The sequence below is a fragment of the Cygnus atratus genome, chromosome 1 (assembly GCF_013377495.2).
Source record: "Cygnus atratus isolate AKBS03 ecotype Queensland, Australia chromosome 1, CAtr_DNAZoo_HiC_assembly, whole genome shotgun sequence".
NCBI classification, from domain to species: domain Eukaryota; kingdom Metazoa; phylum Chordata; class Aves; order Anseriformes; family Anatidae; genus Cygnus; species Cygnus atratus.
In genome coordinates this window covers 76,273,646-76,289,770 of record NC_066362.1, presented here as the reverse complement: position 1 = coordinate 76,289,770, position 16,125 = coordinate 76,273,646, and the positions used below count along the sequence as shown (strand labels likewise).

The following is a 16,125-nucleotide window of genomic DNA, read 5'->3' as shown; positions in this document are numbered from 1 at the left end:
TCACATCATTTATCCTAACACAGACTTCAGATCTGAAAAAATGAAAAGTTCATTCATATTTTGATCACTGATCAAATGTTTTTCAAGTTTGGCTACATATAGCACTGAATTTATGAGTGAGATAGGAAGGTGGCTCTATGAACTGTACTCTTTCAGAAGCGGTCCTCCATTCATTAAATCTTAAAAGTCAGCCATTTGTCATTAGTTTCTCAGGTAAGCATGTACCTTTATATGTCATTTAAGTAATGGTGAGATCATTTATAATCAATAGTCACTATAGTTAATCACAGTGCAGGAAAGATAAACAGAGCTAATGTTTCAGTGTATCACTTGATGTAGAGGGAGTGGAAGTTCTCTTGTACCTACATACACAAAGGAAGTTCCTAAAATAACCATACAATAGCGTGTACTTTAAGGACAAAACAGTAAAATCCCATATTTGACCAAACCAAACTAACCTCACAGCTCTCAGCCAGGAAAAAGCTGAGAGAAGCAGTGTCTCCTCACACTCAAGAGTTACACCACTCTGTTGGGAGATGCTCATCACAGGACAGCATGAGTCAGGTAAACTATGTCATACACACAACAGAACAATTTGCTCATTGACCATCTTGACCTTCTTTAGTTTCTGTATAAAGGTAATATTCTTGTACTCTGCAAGTGAATTGAGCTACTTCTTAGCTCAAGTAGGACAGGTCACAGCCCCAGTACTGAGCATCACATTTCCAGTGTCACTATTTTTCTTTTACCAAGAGAAACACCTTCAGAATTTTATCACAGTAGCATCCCAAATAATTTGTGAAATCAGTAACATCAACTATGGTTTCAAAGATTAAAAGACTCCATATTAATTATGTACACACAGTACATGGCGGTTTAAACATATCTGGAAAACAAATCTTAAATCAGACTTGTTTGTAACAGCCCCTGGAGATCTCATCCTCCTCCACAATAAATGAGTAGGTCTGCTGACATCTATGTGGTCCGATCACTGCCCAATCAGTGTATAGGAGAAGTGAACTTGTGACTGCTACACTACACTAAACTTGGTAGCATGAGCTTTACAATGTAAATATTTTGAAAAGAGAACAACCAACTCAATGCTAAAATAATATAACTTTGGTCATGGTCAAGAAGCTAACAAAGGAAATTTTTTAACATAAAACCCAACAGTGCCACAATACGCTTATAAACAGAACTAGTTATTCTGCCTTAAAAGACACATCCCAAATGCCAAACACATCGTTCTTAACATATAAACAGGGTCAAGAAATAAACTTAGGAGTCACGATTTCCGCTTCAAGGAAAGACGATTTATCTCGCTAATGTAAAGAAAGCTTTGCCTTTACTCTGATTGGAGTGATGCCATTTATGACCTCATTTAAAAATAAATCTAGACTATTGTTCATACGTTTCTGAATCACAGAGACAAACCAAGTAAAGCTAACTGAGGTAGCCTTTAGGAGAGCCAAACCTGAGCACGTCTACAGTTTTTCCTTCCCCAGAGCTTTTCCTGATGTTCCTTCCACAAAATAATGACAGCATGTCTGCAAAGGCCCGCCTGAGCTGCTGCTGCCGCCGCTGCCGGCCAAGCTCCTCTCCCTGCTGGCAGAGCGGCTTGGGGCCAGGGCTGACTGGCTGCTCACGTTCAGACGAGCAAGTCCTGCTGATGGCCGGCTCTGCTGTGGGGCCCTGGAGGTACTTCCAGCCTGCCTGCCCCACTGCCTGCCAGCCTTCTGCTTGCGCTGCTTACTTGCTTGTTTTACTGCTGATATACATTTCTATTTTGATATACACTTCTATTTGGGGTTAAAAGTGCCGTAGGGAGGAAGTGTAGGAATTCATTTAAAAGAGCGTGCGCTGCCCCATCCATGTGGCTGCTGTGCATTTCGGGAAAGTAATGGCAGAGCTGGAAATCTGGGTGCCCAGCTCCTGCCACCAAGCCTTGAGTGGTCAAAGAAAATGGCAGGTGATGGGTTATTACAGTGAGGATCACCCTGGTTTTCACACTCACCAGTCAAAACACCTAGGGTATCCAGAGAGAACCCTCCTTACCATTCTCAGGAAAGGTGAGATATTGTTGTTGCAGGCTTCTCTTCACAGCATTTATTCTAGCAGTACAAGAGTTAACCTTTTCAGTCTGAATGAAGGGGAAGGTAGGGAACCTGCTGTCTCCATCCCCTGACTGCAGCTGAATGCCAGAATGGAAATGGGAAGAGATATCTACACTAGCCCAAGCCCCTACTACAGCTTAGCCGAAGGGTTGGCAATACTGCAGCCCCCCCAAGCCATGCCACTCACACAAAAAGCTGCTGAGGATGTCAAGCCAACCACTCCTCCCTCCACAGAGAGATCAGGACCTTTGGCTGTCCCATCACTCCAGTGCCACCACCCGTGCAAGAACTGTCCCCAGACTCTGGGGCTGGTGTGGCACCAATGGCTGGGCTGGGGGAGTAGGGAAATCCTAAAGCCCACATACCTTTCCCCTTCTCCTCCACACCTGCACTGGGGAGTTCACAGGACCAGTCATGGATCAGGGTGATTGCCGCATTAACAAGAGGCAACCTCGGAATCAGACTCAGAGCTTTTGATTTCTTAGTTCTACATGGCAGACTAACAAAGGGGACAATAATAATTAACCCTGCCTCCTAAATGTTAATTACAAAGGCATAGGTTTGATATCAGACAGCTCATTTCTAGTGAACTTTAATTAACCTGAGAGTCTAGTCTTATTTTATGCTAAGACTTATTATCAGATAAAATAAAATACTCTGATATTTAGATTTGAAACACATGTAATCTGTGTTTGCAAGTTGAGGTAGAGGAGTCATCTGTTTGATACACAAATATTTTGCTTGAATACACAGCTATTTCATTTTTATTTTGAATGTATGAGTTATTACCATTATTTGCTAATTTTGCTAATATTTTATTATATAGAGCACAGCTTTTGGGAGACTCATACATGATAAGACTATTGCATATATATTTTAATCTTATGTATATGCCTTCACCTAGGGGCAGCTCAGGTTAATCGAATGCTGATTGAACGTTCAGTTCGCCTGAGCACTTCAGGTGGATCTACATTCATCACTTCCAGGGTGAAAATTCATCTTGCTCTCAGGAGTTGTTTCCTAATCAGCTGACTGTTCAATTCAGTTGGTTGCTCCCTCTGACCGTCCTATGGCTGACTGCATTCTTTGCCTCCCAGTCACACTATTTGACCTCTTAGTCAAAAATATTCCAGGTTTTGGCGCTCTGCTCATGAGTAATTGCACCCTCATGGACAATTTTGGCTGAGCATTTTCCAGTATAGGCACTGAGAACAGTGTCTTAGGAGGCATTTTAATTAGAGTATAAGTAGAAATAATCTGTGTGAAGGCACTGCATGTGGTCACACAATCACACACTAGCAAGCTAGACAGGCACAGCAATTAACAAATGGGTGTGTGCAAGATTTTGGGTAGGGGGTGCAATTTGCTCCATATAAATAAACACAGTAGTTTAAACACCATCTTATCAACTCATTTTTGTGCTGTCCAGCGCGAAACTAGTACCCCTCCACAGAAAATTATTGACATATTTAGTCATCTCTGTCAGTTGTCATAATTAGGTTTTGTTAGAAAAAGCCCACCGTGTTGCCCATGGCTGATGGAGAGAGATTCACTCCAGCACCTCAGCTGGCCACTGCTGCATGACATTCACATGGGGACACACACTCTTCAGAGGTGCCATCCAAAATGAGAGTTATTAGGAGCCAGTGAGATCTGGATTAAGCTATAATTTAAAATGAGGGTGTCAGATAGTTGCTTAGCTGTCATTAAAAAATTAAAATAATACTGCATGTCTAATTTGCACAAACAGCAGGGAGCAATTTGAATAGCACTCAGAAACTTATCTTTGTCAAGAAAAGTGTATGTTGTCAGAAGAGAGGAATTAATTTGAAAAAGTGCGTTCTAGTCACGACGTTGTTTCCATTATGTGTTACTCAAGTAAATTAAACACTATATAAAATTTTTCCAGGATTGTTAAAGGCTTGCTTGCTATCAAGAAATAGTTTCTTAGGAATAGCCCTGTCTGAAACATTGAGGAAATTCAGCATGTAAAAAAAAGCAAGCAGTTTGCTTTCTGAAAATATGTATGGTCCTTTATATTTGGAGATTTATCTAGGTTTTTGTTATAGACCTAGCTTTAAAGGTATATACTTTTGCATATATGATCTTATTCCGGATGACTCTCCAGAAATGTGAAGCACGTCAGACAACACGCTTAGGAAGCACGAAAACTCAAAATCTGAAAAGCATTCCTTCTGCCAAGCTTTCCCAAGAGATTTACTTGTACTCTTCTGCACCCAGTACAAGCCCCCAAACCCCACTTGCATGCTTACAGGTGGAGCTACCTGAAACCCCTCCTGCAATGTACTATCTTTCCCAGGGCAGGCAGCCGTGCTGCCGGCCCTGTGCAAGAAGACCCAACACCTGTCTGCAAACCCAGGGGGGTCTGAAAAGAATCTGTGCTATGCATGCTTTGGCAAATGCAAAGATTTAGGCCTTTGTATTTGGAAGATAAGCTTGATATAAACTTCAGAGTGTCTGTGAGGTTCTTTCATTGGCTACAAACAGGGCTCTGTACTCCCTGACAAGCGGGACTTTAAATCCTCAGCAAGGATCCTTTGTTTCTGGAAATATAATTGTAATTTTGCAGTAGCTCGAGTTGCATTAAAAAAAAAATGAATCTTTTGATGATTCCTGCACTAGGGCTAAGGTAGAGCTTGGTGGGGCTGCCAGTTTGAAGGGAGGTGTGACAGCAGTACTGCACCTGTGTGCATCATCCTGTGCATGCCCATCTGGGAACCATTTGCAAAGAAAAGCAGAGTCTGATACCTTCATTCCAATTGAGCTATTAAACATCACAGTTCATCAATGAGCTTGTTGACATTCTCTTATATCCAGAAATCAAGGTATAAATACAAAGTTGAGATTTGGTTCAGGCTGATTTCTAAAAAAAAAAAAAAAAAAAAAAAAAAAAGAAAAAGACTACTACTTAGGTTCAGAATATTTCTTCTTTTTTTTTAAACTTTCCTATAATTATTAAATTAATATCAGTAATACTACTACTACTACTAATAATAATAATATCAGTAATAATATTCTGATAACGTCTTTGCTTCATAGAGTTTGAAGGGACAGCAGAGGGCATATGTGGTCTTACAACAAGTAAAAACCTATTTGGAAGAGCAAGTTTTTAGAAGTATAAACTTTGGTATCTTTTCCTGAGATATGAAGCACTGGGGGAAAAGGGTTATTCTTGTCCAGTTAATTAAATCTCGGCAACAAGAGTGGGACTGCCTTTAAAGGTGCTATTAGAAACTGAGAAGACAAAACAGACAAAACAGACAAAACCCGCCAGCAGGAGAACAGAAGCGGTATGTCACTTTGAAGTCTCATCATTATGAGATAGTGTAAAACCCAGCTAACAGCCGGCAGTGATGCCTTGCCTTGTCTTGCTGGAGGTGCCGTGCCCAGGTATGGGGGGCACCGTGCTCTGCCTCAGGACGCAGGGTGCCCACCCGGGGGAGCTGGGTGGCTGATGGCTGGTGAAGTTTTAGGCTCCTGCAGCAGAATTTGGTTCACAAAATGCCTATGTTTAAAGCTTGCCACTGTTGCTGGTATGTCAGAGAGAAGCTGCAGCATCCCAACATTCCAGGCGTGCCTTGTCCTGTTTCCAGACTACCTCTGTTTGGACCTGTGAAGTGCTGTAGACTCAGACGTGTTGCTAAACTCAGGATTTAAGCACAAAGGAAAGGGACCGGCTAGACCTGTGTGGGGAAAAGCTTTTGAGGCTGAACAAACATATGGCATTGCTGCTATCTTTCCCTAAGTCCAATTTTCCCTGAAGTCTCTCACCGGGGAAGTGCTGCTGGAGTACCTTCAGGATTCAGTGTACAGGTGGAAGTGGTGGCAGCTTGAAAAGCATGTTTGTCAGGCAGTCCTGGCCCATATCCAGCTTTTTTGGGTGGATGTGCAGGTTCTGCTGAGCACGGTGTTGCTATGACTACTCCATTAGCACCACCTGAGCCCGCTGTATGCAAAAAGCAGCCTGACAGATGCTTAGGCAAAGCGCAGTCAGCGTGGCTAATGCAAGGCAGACCTGCTCCGAATCATGATCGGACAGTGACTGCAAACACACCACATGAAGGTTGTTACTGGGGACCTGCAGTTCTGCAGACACCTCCTGGGAGAAGAAGACTGCAAGATTCAGTTGGTTTCTCCACCAGTTCTATTTCAGGTGGCACAAAGAGCCAGCTCCCAGCTGCACGCAGCATACTGTGCTGAGGGAGACGATAATTAATGTACCAGTAGGATCATTAACAACACTGCCCAGGGGTACACGTGCTTCCATGCGTATTTTCTGCTCCTCGCAGTCTTTTTTTTAACTTGTGTTTTATATAGGTGGCTTAGTATCACCATGCACTGCCTGCCTTGTTTTGTTTTCAGCCATTCACAGGCACTCGAAAATTCAAACAAGAGCTTTAGGTCTCAAACCTATAAAGCTCAAAGACAGACTGGAAACACCCTTTTCAGGTTGTGAAAGCACTGTTTTCAAGATTGGGTTGGCAAGAAAAATAGATCACATGCACATATCTGAGTAGAAGATATTCACTCAAAGTATCTTTGAGTGAAAATTTGGTTTTCTGTTTTTGAGTATTCCACAGCGTGAAGGCAATACTTAAAACTCAGAGGGCAAAGAAGGGGCCTTCAACACAGTAGCAAGATGTGCCTCCAAACTTTAAAACCTCGTCTGTGCACCATTTCTGACTCCCTCGAGCAGAATCCCTCACTGCAGCACTAATTCTCATGAACAAGGGGTAAAAATGGGCTGGGCATCTTGGAGTGGTGCTTACTTCATGATCCAAACCATTTCATGCACCATTTTGCCACAGTGGCAGAACTTTGTGTTGTTCCATGGCTATGAGCATACCATGGCCACGGCCAGGCAAGAATGGCCTTAGGACCCGCACTTTGCAGACTGGCCGAGAGCTGGGACTGAAGCTGTGACAGCTGATACTGTTCCAGTTTCCTGCCACAGCATCAGCACAAATTGCCTCGTGGCTAAGCACACATCTCAGGAAGGACAGAGCAGTTACTTTTCAGAACAAAAAAAAGCAATTTAAAAATATTGTTAAAAGGTGATTTGCAAATAAAGGCCATTATATAAAGCAGTCACATATATATGTATATATATACACACATACGATGGGAAAGTTACTGATTGTGTCATGATTCTGAGTTATGTCACTGGAGACAGACAAGAAATGGCTCAAGTGCCAAGTAAGATTACTATTTATTTATTTATTTATTTATTTTCCTTTGGAAACCAACAAGTGAAGAAATATTATCTTGACCAAAACCGTTAACTGGAACTCCCAAACCAACCTTCAGAAACATTCACTTTCTCCCAAGACTAGCAGGAACTCCTCCAGTAGGTATAACCACACGACAAGAACTCCTCCTTTCCAGAACAGAACGAGATGCCCAGCATTCTCCAAGTACATCCCTACCTCCCGTCCCTGCCTGACTCCCACAACAGTTTTCTTGGATGTGTGAAGATTTAAATGGGCTGCCCTCTCCTAAAATAAATTCTTCTGTGTGACGTTGTTTTTTATATTTTATTAGCTATTTCTCTGATGGAATAAAAATTCAGATTATGGTGTTGTAGAAAGCTATTACAGTGATAACATCCTCGTGCTGTGTTTGGTTACACTGCAGCAAGCATGTTTTAAAAGATGAGAAACTTTTAGAGCATTATTCCTCTGAAGACAGCCATTATCATTATGTGTTGCATTTATTCCTAGAAGCCCTACTGAGATTGTACTAGGCAGCTTTGAAATCCACAATGAGACTTGGTGGTGCTCAGATGTTTTTCTCATCCTGACACATGAAGCTAACAAAGGCAGAGAGGCAACTTAGGCACAGAGACTCATGCAGCTTACTCAAGGGTGGCTCCTATAGGAATAAAAACACATGTCCTGACTCAAATACAGTCCTCATTCAATAAACTTTGAATCATCTCTGCTTCTATACTGTAGCTTGAATTACTTCTGATAGCTTGTACTGAGAAAACGTTTATCAGTCCTTTCGGGTTCAATCAGGCAGGGTACAGATCTGTACCACTGGAATATCATGCTTATGCAGCCATCAAAGGCTGCAAAAGCTTTCAAAGAGGTTTCATTTCAGTCACTAGAGGGGAGATGAAGAGAAATACATGTGCATGAAATGAAGCTGCATGAGGAAGTCTTGTGGGTATTTGCAGTTCCATGTGTTTCAAGCACTACGTGGTTTGTTCCTCTTTCCAGGTGCAAATGATGTTCTCAGTATTAACGCAAAATGAGGTAGGCAAAGGTTCCCATGCCTGCCAAAAGGCTAGCTTCACAATTTGAACTAAGCCACTTCGGTAATATTCACGATACAATATTCACCAAAACAAGAAGCTTATTTCAGGAGTAATTTAGGTTCACAGGATCCTAAACTCCTCTGGAAGTCTATGCTCGTGATTCAGAGGAACATCAGTTTCTGAGGGACTCTTGTGTCCCTGTGTCCACATACCTGCATCTGTAGAAGGATAGTAATGTTTTGTGCATTCCTATAAACCTAACAACCTATGGAAGTATTATCTAAATGCAAGCTCCATGCAGTTTTCAAGCTCATAGGCAGTTTTCAAAGGAATGCTTCTATGTCTCTGGTGAGTGTGTGTGCATGTGCACAAGGGCATGCGTGTTTCAGCAACCACTCTGGTGCATTTTGATGGGTGGCAAAGGATAATTTCAACTGGCCTTCCATTAAACAGAAAATAATTATATGTATAGGCATTTTTACTTGACTTACGGATATATTTTTCACTTGGTGCATGTGTAAATTTTATTATTAACCCTGTGGAAACCACTGAGCTGAAAGGAAAGAAAGGTTAGATTGAGAAGTTGATAGAACAGGAAAATGTTTTTCTTCAAAGATTAATCAGATTTTAAATTAGGTGATGAAAGTAAAAAGAGCATGTGGAAAGGATCAGAATAAGTACATTCTTTATCTTCAAAGAGCCTCCAAAAAGTAATAAGCGAAGTTCCTGCTCTCCTGGAACTGGAACAAGCTCAAATGTGTATTACAGAAAGAATGGGATTTCCAGAAGTTTTCATGGGTGGCCTAAAACCTCCTCCACTGAGCGCTGACCTGAGCGAGACCAGATGGGGGACACGCAAACACTGGAAAATCCCACAACAGGCTCTTGTGCTGAGGAGCAGCTGCTACGGAGGACGGTGAGGGTCCCTGCAGAAGATTTCCAGCCTAGAAGATCAGGCTGCAAAAATTTACTGCTCCTCAACTCTTTTCCCTGATGGACACATCTCCTTGCACTAGCTCCACAGGCCCTCGCCGCTTTCTGTAGCCAGGAGGGATGGGACAGGTGTGCTGCAGAGAGCTAGTGTTCTCCTCTGTTCTGCCAGGTTGTTTCTCCCCATCCAGTACAGGGAAAATGACTCCCCCTGTTATAGCAATCCCTTTCTGTTTAATATTTATAGCAACCTCTTTCCACTTAATTCTAAGTACAGACCCCGAGAACTATCTTTTCTCAGATGCCTGCACAGCCAGAACCCTTGGGCAGGAATTTTCTCCGGGAGATGGTCTCAACCAAAAATACATAAGAAGATGCAATTTCTTGTGTGCTGAAAGAGGTCATTATTAGTCCTCTCCAGGAACCAGCACAGGAACTGCTTCTCAGGCTTTGTTCCTTACCCAGTGTGTCAGTGCCTCTCTCCCCTCTCTGAAGGGCACCGTACACTACAATGACAAGTACTAAGGCTGAGCATACATTCTCACATGTCCATCACTTAGCACCAAGTGAAAAAAAGTGTTCAGAAGTATTTGTTAAAATTACTAGCACATTTGATGAAATATCTGTATCAATTAATTGCTAATAAGTAGATCAAAGCTGACTCAGAAATGAATTAATAATTTAACACTAACTTATTCAATAAAATTTAGCCCCCTTTGTCTCTTTTTGAAATGACTTCCCGAGTTATCATCTTTTTATGTCCAGGCAAGGATCTTCAAATCTGTCTTTGAAATTACTTCAGATCTTTCCCTCCCTTGAAATGTTGTTACAAGACTGATCTTATACAATTTATTATAAGTATTTCATACTAAAAATTCAAGCACTGTTGAGAATTATAATGGGTGAAATGTATTGCTTTTCCCATTCCCTCATTGACTGTCATTCTTTTCATTTTTAAAAATGTTTTAAGAACAACTCTCAAACTGCATTCTTCAGGGACAGACTTCAGGGAGGGCAGAGGGAGTAGGTAACTGGCTATTGAAATTTGGGAATATATCACAGTTTTTCTTCTTTGGCTGCAAACAAATGTCTGAGACAGCATCGCACTGGAAAAAAACACATTACTGTGAGATCACTGCATTTGCAAAAAGATATGCATAGCTTTTTAGATACCACCTTTTTTTTCTTTTCCTTTCCCACTGCAGGAAAATAATGGCACAATCAAAAATACACAGAAATTACTGGAAACCTTCAAGTCTTTTAGTTGACTTCAGAGGGCTATTTATGATATCTGAGATGCCAACACACAGAATTGCTTGGTAAATATTGACATTTTAAGGACAGATACTCCATAAATGTTGAGTACTACGTGTACCCAGCTTCACATTGAACAGGGTCACAAAAGAATTCAAAATGTCTTTCCTTCTTAAACTGGTCCTTAGCAGTGAACATGTAGAGCTTGAACAAGTTGAAAAATGGACGGAGTAAAATGGGAATTAACCAGAACAGTGATCTTTATGTAGTGTACTCAAAGGACTCCATGACAGAGGATCCATGGTCTTTCAGAGGATGAATCTGTGATCCATGTGGTTTCCATCCAGGCTGAAGTCTTAGCGTTAGCAAACAAAGCCACAGCCTACAGACACTGCACTTGCTTCCAAATGAGAAGAAAATAAAATTAAGCAGCGGCCATCACTGTTGGTTCTTAATGCCTGTCTTGTATTAATTTCTCCCCATTGAAAATGATTGATCAGCATGATACTTTCTCTGGTTTGCTAGAGATTTAGGGTTTGCATAATACTGCTAGCTTGGGAAGATAACTGTGCTTTGATGCTCGCTTTGTTAATTATTTCAATGCAACTTGAAATAAAATTTTGCTCATTAAATATTTCTAGAGCTGAGCTTGAGGCATGGCATTAGGAGGTGGTTTTCTCTGAAGTTTAGGAGACACTGCATCCAAGGCTTTAACGCCACTAGCTAGGATATAGGACTGAAGAGCAACTGCTAGTACTGCTACTGAACGGCAGTGCCTTAAGAAAATCAATTTATCTTTCTGTACTTCTTTGTCCATTTGAAACTAAACTAGTGTTAATAATAACTTTCCTTGTAATGAAGTTTGCATAGCTTGAGTTTGGCACCTGCAAATTGTTAAATGCTTTTCTTTGGATTTGGCCCATTTTAACTTGCTTAGTTTTGAATGATTTACTCACAATAAATATTCAGCTCTTCAGATATGTAAGATGCCAACCAACACCATCAAACCTACTGATACAGACCTACATGGAGCAACAATTATAAACTTCATACTGTATAAGTAACTAGCATTTCTTCACAAGTAAGTAATTCACAAGCAATAGCACAATGCAAAAAAGGATGTTAACTTCTTTGCCTAAGTGTATTTCACTGCCCAGTAAACAAGAAATCCAAGAAAAATAAAATAATTTTTCAAAAATTTAGTAGGCCAGCACTTACTAATCTAGCTGCTTACTAGAGCAAGAAGGAATTCCCTGAAGTCTTGCAGGGAGCTGGAGTTATCCATTAACTGCATTGCAGCTCTAGATCTCAAGCACCGAACAGTCCCTGAGTGTCAGCACAGAAAATACAGGCGAGGGAAGAAGCTGGACTCACAGCCAGTCAACTTTACCCGGGCATGCAGGGAGAAATACATCACCTCTTCCGAACTGCAATGACTAACTTCCATTCACCCTTCTATCCAAAGAGAAGTGGTAGCAGAGCAGCGCTTATGAGGATCTGAGCAGGTCTCCTCTGAGCAGTGCTGCTTTCCCCCAGAGGCCCAGTCAAGCCCAGAACCACTAAGAAAACATGATCAGATTATGCTGTGGAGTGATTTATGTTTCTATACATATTGTGGGTGGTTGCGTTCATATAAAAATCTGTTTGATGTCCATTAATCAAACACACCTGTGATGGATTATAAAATGTACTAGTGATTACAGCAACTCTGAAATGAAACTTTTCAGCTCTTAAAAATGGGCTGAAGACCCACTGCAGTGAAGCAGCTGACTAATTATTTGTATGTCATTACGCAGGGTTTTTGTCAGCACATAAAGACCCAAATTCCCCAGTAACCACAGACCGACTCCAGTGCAAATTGGGCATCAGAATTTTTCTGAGGTACCAGGGAACCTAATCTATACAGACAGCAAGCTGAGAAAGGGGTGAGACACCAGGCTTTATTATATTTTAATTCATTAATAAAGGCCTTGAACAACATCCTAGAAGAAGTGGAGGTTTATACGTGTCTGGCTGGAACACTGTGCAGTACCCGCAAGCAAAAAAAGGAGGGCTTCTGGATAGGTTAAGAAGTGCAAAGTGGCTCAGTGATGAGGCAAGAATGTGCTCTGCATTGCTTTTGCTTCTGCTCCAGAGGAATCTCTTCCAGTGCGATTTATGAAATGACTGAGTGGGGACGGAGTGGAAAGCGACAGGCGGGAGCCGGTTCCAAAGAAAGGGTTGGTCAAAGGACAGTCCTGAGGGCAGCAATTGTGGCAATGCTGCTGTGGTGAAGAGGGTTGGACATTTCATGAGAGGAAATGGGGAAAAAGAAGAAGACAAAGCAATTGTCTCTCTATTTGCCAGAGCACAAAGGGTTAAAAAAATAAAAAGAGAATAGATGAACTTTTTGAAAAGTCTAGTGGTTTGGATTCTGATGATGGCTTGGATCAACCCATTCCTGACTTGAAAAAACAGGACCATAGTGTCCACTTGGCGCAGCTGCAGACTTTATGGATTTTTATTACCAGCGACTGGAGTTCAAGATGAGTGAATTGTAAATAAGGAGAAATGAAACACAATAATATAGTCTCCAGAGATTTACCTAGAAAACATCTGGAGTTTTGGCATTAATATATAGAAATCTACACCAATGGGAACACAACATATTACTGTGAAGTGTAGTAAGAAATAGCACAGATAAATGAGAAGTTAAGGCTTCCTATATATCACAATAAGATATTTCAGCTCCTTTTGGTTGTGTGAGTTTCTACTGCTGTGAAGTCTTGCCAAATATTTCATCGTTACCTTATTAGATGTTCTTGGTTTACTACCTTTTGCTTTGTAAAGCACTGATTTAGTGTCATTTAATGTAATTTTTAAAAACATAACCAGATGTCCTGTTCATTTAGCATATGAGAAAACAATATCGGAAACATATGTTTTTATGCATTCCAACACAGATACTAAGATTTCATTCTCTTGCTAAAACAATCTTGCTTCTGAAATAAGTTCCCCTTTTATCTTTGACATCAAATGCCACATTGGCACGCAACTTTATTTTGATCTCTATAAGTCTCTCTTAATGCTTGTATTTAGCCAAAAGACTCTTAATTTGGGGGCCTGTCTCCCAGATTCCCACTGAGCTTTTCACTTCTTTTACAATACTGACATCATTGTTTGCATGCTGGACTGATCAGGCCCACTCAGTTTAATGGGAGAAGGTGGAGGGGGAAGCACTTGAAGCAAGGGGCCCTCCCAGCGCTGGAGGTAACCAAGCGTAATGGTATGCTCCACAACCTACCAGCATTGTTTAGGTAAAAAGACTTTAAACACTGGCAGCACAATGACCTGGAGAGCAAAGGTTAAGGAACCTCCCAAAATTCAATCTGGGTGGTGCTGGGCTCAGCAGGGACATGCATCTCCTCCCAGTCAGTGCTCATCTGGCTCTGTTCCCTTCTTGCCTGGGGTGCAATATCATCCTGTTTAAATTTAATAGTGGTGAATGAGCCATTCAGCACCCAATGCAGAGAAAGTGTAAATAAAATTATCTCCACACTACTGGGACTTTGAAATCTTTGGCTTCCCAATGTGTTTTCAAAGAGGACTAACACACATCTGTGATTAGCAACTATTCAGGAACGGCAGTGAGCTCGTAGGGTTACTCTGACTTGGGAGTTGGTTTTGTTTGTGGTTATGATCTTTCCATGGCCAGCTGGGGGATTATTTAGATGGTTCACAGCCCTGCAATTTTATTACTTGCCAGAATAATAATTCTATGTTTGGCTAAACCTGCGAGTTTTCTTTTTTAATAATTTAGCAAAGAATGAGTAAGCCTAGATTCTGTCTATTGTGTCAGAAACACAGGCACAGATCAGTCTTTACTGAAAAGCATTTTTTTGTGGATGATTTACAGTTGCCAGAAGCAACCTGGGCTCACAAGATACCTGGGTCATGGTCAGACTGCCACCCTGCCTGACGTTAGCACTGAGGCACCTTTAGGCCCCTCTCTTCTTTTAAAGCAGTCTTTTCCACTGTAGCCAAGAGCGATACTTCAGGAAAGCTCTCCCCAAACTCCCCCCAAACCTGAGGAAGAGCCCAGCAGCCTGTATGCCCAGCATTCAGAACCTGGCTGCTTATCCCACAGAAGAGCTGACTGTTTCTGGGAATCTTGCCCTGACTGAGAACTTGAACGCTTTTGCAAAATTTGGCTCTGGTGGCTACAAAACCAGAAAAACACCTGAATCAATAGCCCAGACCTTCCCAGTCCCAGTCCCAGGTGGGCAGAAATCCAAATTCAGTCTCCTGTGAGCTCAAGCCCTGCCCTCACAAAAGTGAGCTCAGCCAATTCCAGATGTTACTGAGCCAATCCAGAGAATCTTCTCTGCCTCTCTGGACAGCCCTGGAGCTCCTGGTAGCTTTAATTATCCCTCATAAAGTTCATCTTACTCTGCCTCTTCCATCAGAATGTTTCTAGCAGTTCACTTTTATTTACTCCCAAGTTTCTCATAAATCACAGGCTGTTACAAGGAGGGCCACTGTATAAACCTTGAAGTGATGGATTGGCACAGAAGAGTCAGTGAGGTTCAGCAATCTCTTTGGGGTCAACTTCTCATACAGGCTCCACTTTAATACATGACGGATGTTGAACCTGAACCGATGTGTAGGATGAGTATTACTAGCATTTCTGAAGGCACAAAATTAGCGGTAACGTTAATTATTCTATTGTCCTAATAGGCACAGTGGCTGGGTTAAAGCCGCTGGCAATCCACCAAGGCCCAACAAACTCGGTAAGATCACACAGCTTCTTGACCACTCCTCTGTCCCTGTGGCCTTCTTCAGCCAAGCACAGAAGCAGAAACTGGCTCCTGAACTGACTGCCCGTGTTCAACCAGCCAAAATAATCCTGGACTCCTCAGCTTTGTAATTACTGGACGAAGCCATCACTTTCCACCCATTTTCAAACCACCAATTAACTGGAAAATCTGATATGCATCGTAATAAAAAAACCTTTCTCTTTCCAATCATGAAAAAATGAGCGTAGACAATGTAATCACGTTATAAATGGTGTTAAATTAATAGTTAGCTAAAAATTATTCAAATGATGATTCACAGACTGAAAAACTAACAAATGGGAAATGGACCAATTAAGCAAATGGACAGGCTAGCAATTGCAAAGCAACAAAGTGAGCCCAATGACAATTTGATACATTAATAGAAAGCTTCTAGGTGGGCTGAAACATAAGGAGTGGAGGAAATGGGGAGGTATGTATAACTGACATGCAGCAATCAGAATACAGCTCTGTTACCAGACAAAGGAAGGACTTCCGGCGAGCAGAGCCTATGGAAATCAGACATTACCCTTTGACGCTCATTGCAGAGCTCTATAGTGACATTTCAACCACTTCACTCTGACCTATGACAGCACCACTCCATCAAGTAGATACCCGCTTGAAATACACACAGGATGCTTTTGCTGTCTGTCATCCTGTTATGCAAAAAAATACATATACTGAAACCCGAATAAGAATAAAAGCTAGCTAGAGCAACTGACTGGAGTTAAAACTT

The 16,125-nt window shown here is 41.6% G+C and overlaps 1 protein-coding gene across 1 annotated transcript in view; it reads right to left on the bottom strand.

Moving 5' to 3' along the window:
* The window catches only part of LMNTD1 (lamin tail domain containing 1), a 198,013-nt gene that overhangs the window by 23,416 nt on the left and 158,472 nt on the right, over positions 1–16,125 (bottom strand). The window lies entirely within an intron of this gene.